Consider the following 5,542-nt stretch of genomic DNA (forward strand, 5'->3'; position numbering starts at 1 on the left):
GAATGTGCATGGCGTTCTGACACCATCCAGACAAAGACTCTGTATTTGCCCAGACAGGTGATGGAGTCATGCTGTTGCTAGGAATGGCAAGGTAAAGGGAAAAAATCTGAGGTATGTGGTAGGCTTGTTCTAACAACTAAATGACAAATCCAGCCAGCAAAAATAAAGTATGTGGAAAGATTTGGAGTTAATTACAGTCATTTCAAAAACACATCTGCCTTCGTCTGCTACATTTGCTCTTGACGTAATAAGCTCTTAGTGGCTCTGCTGGAGAGGCTGCAGGCCTCGAGTTGTTCTGCTCTATGTGGAAACGGAGTGGCTTTTTATACTTAGAATTTGGCTGCAGTTTCATATGTCAGACTGAGAGCTAGTACCAACAGATTGCTTCCTGTCGTGGACTTTTCTGCCTTGATCCAAACATCTGCCCTATTTCTAACAGCCGTTTACCCAGATGGCTGCCCTGTGTCCTCCATGCATTCAGATGCATCCCCGTGGCATGGTGTCTACCTGGAATGATACCCCAGCTACCTTCCTTGGTAGCAGCAGATGTTCCTTACTGAATACATCGTGAGTTATAGGGCTGCCCAGGAAGGAGTCTTGAATCAGCAACCTCACTTCCAGGGTTTATCCCAAGGAGATGATCAGAGAGGTGTGAAAGGAAGGATACAAGATTCCCACTGCTGCGTAATTTAGAGTTCTATAATTGGGAAAAATAGTCATCCATAAGGAAAAATTCATTATGATACACGTACACAGTAAAATACTGTGCAACTATTAAAAGATGGAGTAGACAGATACTATTGCTATGGAACGCTCTTCCCAAGAAAACGGAGTTACGGATCTGTTTACATAGTATACTGTTGATCTGAAACGACTTGTAAGTGTATATCGAGAGACAAGAGTTTCTGCATATATATCGGTATAAATGTGGCACGTATATACACCTACATACAGTCGATCACTCCCCCCTTCTAGAAATCCTTTCTGCACTTGGCTTTTGGGACAACACACTCTGGGTGCTCCTCCTCCATCTCCTTTTTCTGGTCTTCTGTCTCCCCGAGGGCTTGGGGTTCAGTCTTGCCCTCATTCCTGTGCAGTGGCCCCCTTGGACATCACTGGTAGCATGGCTCAGACGGTACATATGCTGACAGACTCGCCACATTTTACCCAGACCCCCGCGTGCGCAGCTTCCTGCTGACATCTCCACTTTGGTGTCTGAGAGACCCCACCCACATGCCCACAACCAGGTGCCTAGTCACCCCTGCCCGAGGACTTGTTCCTTCTGAAGATTTTCCTGATTCAGAAGATGGCAGCCCCGTCTTTCCAGTTGTGCAGGCCAAACACTCCACATTCCACCTGTCCACCAGTCACCTTGTCTCTGCCTTCTAGATACTTCTAGAATCTAAACTCTCCTCACTGCTGCTCTACCACTTGGGAGTATTGTGGTTGCGTCCTGACTCAACTCCCACCCCGGCCCCTCGTCACTTCGTTCTCCACACGTCCGCCAGAGCTATCTGTTCAACTGAAGCCAGATTCTCCCCTCCTGTGGGTCTTCACTTGAGCGTCACCCTCTTGCTAAGGCCTGCCCTGATCCCTCTTTTGCTAAGTAGAACCAACCCCTTCTCCATCCTTCCCAGGACTCTTTAGTACTTAACTTTTCTCCACAGTACTTGTCACCATGTAACACATTCCATATAGTTCTTCCTCGCGTTGTTTATTATCTGTCTCCCCGACAGAAGAAATGCTCCGTGAGGGCAGGACTCCCTCTGTTCTGTTTCCTGCCGTGTCCCCTGCACCTAGAGCAGTGCCTGGCATATCTTTCCAGCCATACCGCTCCTGTGTATGTGCCTGGCTGCCCTCTACCTGCAAGTATTTTCCTTTCTTTCCTGGGGGCTTTCTTCAGTGGCTTGGAAGACTGTTCGGGCTGGAAGTGCTCAGAATTAAACCCACTGGGAGCAGTCTCACCCAGTGGGACCTAGGATATAAACACCCCAGCTCCCTTGCCCTTCAAATGAGATCTCTGAGGCACGTGTTCTACACCATTTTCCAGAGTTTCTCTGTGCAAGTAATCTCCATCCACCCACAGTAGCAGCTAACTTGACATCCACCCTTAATTGGCTGCCTTACCCTCCCTGTCTTCACCACTCCCCATTAGCATTTGCTGCACCTCCCAGATGAATTGCTTCCTTTCTAGTCCTTGTCTCACAGTAAGCTTCTTGTTGATCACAAATAACACCATGTTCACAAGTACATTTGAGAAATGCTGTGTGAATAATTTGTGTGTGTGTGTGTGTGTGTGTATATATATGTATATCTCAAGCAGAGATTACTAGAAAAACCAGTGACCCACTTGTTACTCCTGAAAGGTGAGCTATCAGATGCTTTTTAGCTACATATCTCTATTCGATATTTTTACAATTAGCAAGTGTCATTTCTACAAAAATAATAAAGCTGTTTCTCACTCCCCATCCCACACTCACACAACCTGAATGATGAGCAAACCAAAAATAAGATGGACCTTATATCCCATAGCAACATAAGAACTCTGAGATGGGGGGAGCCCTTGGAAAATTCTCTGGGGCTAACTAGAGTTGGGTCATTGCTCATGCGCTAAAGAGGCACCAAAGGCTTCCCCTGAAAAAGAGGGAAACTGAGCCAACATCCTGGCTCTTAGTGTGCACATTTCAGGAGGCATGAACACTACATATAGTTTATGGAAGCAGGAAGACAGTGCTACTGTCTGGTCGGGGTTTGTTTGAAGCTCTGTGATTCTCTCCATCTGGTAAGCTACCAGTGCTTCTCATCCCTAAAAGACACTTCTTTCTAATTATTTTCCCCTCTGATAGTGTGCCAGGACACTGGCCGAGAGAGAGCCAAGTGGAAAGAAGTCTATTCAGTGATGAGGAACCCAAGATGTGGTGCCAACGATTGAAACCAAGCAAACTTGTAATTTTCCGTTGGGGAAAGCGTCCACACTTTCTTAATAGTGTGGTTTCTCCTCTACAAGTGGTCTCTACAGCAGTTCCCCAAAGAAGCATCTCATTGTTTCCTTACTAGATTAATGTGAAGCATATGGGCAGACTCCGAATGACCGGGATGAGGCTTGCTCGGGAAGCCAGCAGCAGGCTCTTGGGGGAGAGTGGGACCATCCCAAAGGGAAACGGTGCCCATGGATGAAGGGCCTTGCAATAGAGTTCATATTCGCATGACAGTCTACTCTAAATGCAAGCCTGAACTCCCACGCAAGTGAGTTTTTATATAGTGCAGAATTTAGTTTTAAATACAGCCTATTTTTATTGAACTTCTATTAAATAAACCCAAACAGGTAAGTCACAGCACAGCACAAAGCTGTGTTCACAAGAATTCTAAATCAGACCCCAAATTCCTGAAGAGACCGAAGTCTTTTCGTGTGTGTCAAATTAAAGTGCTAGGTTTTCATCTTGGAACATAAAGAGAGGAATTTTGAAGACCACATAATAGCTTTTCTTTTAGATAGTAAAGTGGCGTGTCATTAACTCAGACTGATTTGGTGAAAGGTTTATGTAAATTAGTGAAAAATCTGGAAATAGTGCTATGTTGTTACTTTAAGTCTATGCAGTGTTCCGTGTGACATCTGAATTACTATGAGGGAACAGGTTGGCTGCTCTTAGAAAACCTGTTTTAATGAATAAGAATTATTTTAATTATGTATCATTGAATTATGTAGTACTTGCTGTTCAATATTAATAGATGATTTTAAAGTACTTGAACTTAAGAGATTTGAGAACATGTCCACACAAAAAATTCTATGTCAGTGTTGACAACACTCATTCCTAATAACCAAAAAGTGAAAACAACCCAAATGTCCATGAAGGGATGAATGGATAAACACATGTGCATCTATGTGATGGAATATTGTTCAGCCACACAAAGGAATGGAATACTGATACACACTCCACAGATGAACCTTGAAAACGTTATGCTGAGTGAAAGATGCCAGATACAAGAGGCCACACTGTGTATGATTCCATTTATATGGAGTGTCTACAATAGGCAAATCCATAGAGAAAAAAATAGATAGTGGTTGCCAGGGCTTGGGGGAAGGAGGGGATTTGATAGGACAGGGTTTCCTTTTGGGATGATGGAAATGTTCTGGAATTAGTGGTGATGTTTGCACAACTGCAGATACACTCCAAACCCCTGAACTGTGGGCTGGCTTGGGATGCCTGGTGGGATGGTGACTGAGTTCCAAGGGCAGGCATCCCAAGAGAGAGCACAACCCTCACAGACGCCGTGGGGCCGTTCTGAGCATAACCCCAGAAGCCGCACAGTGTCACTCCCATGGTGTTGTATTGCCAGAGCTGTCGAAGTCCCCACCCAGTTTCCAGAGGAGTGAATAAACCACCTCCTGATGGGGAGTAACAAGATTCTAGAAGGGCATGTAAAACCAGGAATATTGTCCTGGCCATTTTTGGAAAGCACAATCTCTCACACACATGTTTCAACTTTTATACACATACAGCCTCATTCATTTTTTTTTAAAGATTTTATTTATTTGACAGAGACAGCAGAAGCAGGGGGAGCGGCAGGCAGAGGGAGAGGGAGAAGCAGACTCCCCACTGAGCAGGGAGCCCGATGCGGGGCTCCATCCCAGGACCCGGTGTCATGACCTGAGCCGAAGGCAAGACACCTAACCAACTGAGCCACCCAGGCGCCCCTAGCTTCATTCTTTAAAAAAAAAAAGAACAAAAAACCTTTTTTTTTTTTTTTCTGTATCAATAAGTACAAAGAATGGGGTAAAATGGTCTACCACTTCCCAGGTAGTCTCTATTTTCTTTTTTAGATTATATGCAAATTTTTTGAAAAATAACCCTGTTAATATTTTGCCTATCTTTCCAGAAAAAATATATCAGCATTTTATATGTGTCCTGGTTTTTCAATTTATTCTGTATATTCGAGGTTTCTTTCTACTTTAGCATGCAAGATTGACCACATCCTTTTATTTATTTTTCAGTTGCAAAAAAAAAAAAAATCAGTTACATTTCTGTATACTAACAAGCTGTTTTAAAATGCAGTTAAGAAAACAAGCTCATTTGGGCGCCTGGGTGGCTCAGTTGGTTAAGCGACTGCCTTCGGCTCAGGTCATGATCCTGGAGTCCCTGGATCGAGTCCCGCATCGGGCTCTCTGCTCAGCAGGGAGTCTGCTTCTCCCTCTGACCCTTCCCCCCCTCATGTGCTTTCTCTCTCTCTCATTCTCTCTCTCTCAAATAAATAAATAAAATCTTTTAAAAAAAAGAAAACAAGCTCATTTAAAATATCAGAAACAATAAAATACATAGGAATAAATTTAAACAGGAAGGTAAAAGATCTGTACACTGAAAGGTATAAGACATGGATCAAAGAAATTCAAGTGGGCACAAAGAAATGGAAAGATATTCCATGTTCAGGGATTAGAAGCATTAATACTGTTAAAATGCCTATACCACCTATACCAAGCAATCTAAAGATTCAAAGCAATCTTTATCAAAATTCCAATGGCCTGCTTTACAGAAATAGAAAAACC

This window comes from Eumetopias jubatus, unplaced genomic scaffold (assembly GCF_037043125.1).
Source record: "Eumetopias jubatus isolate StellerSeaLion01/CBP00866 unplaced genomic scaffold, mEumJub1_p1.0 scaffold_17, whole genome shotgun sequence".
Lineage (NCBI taxonomy): Eukaryota > Metazoa > Chordata > Mammalia > Carnivora > Otariidae > Eumetopias > Eumetopias jubatus.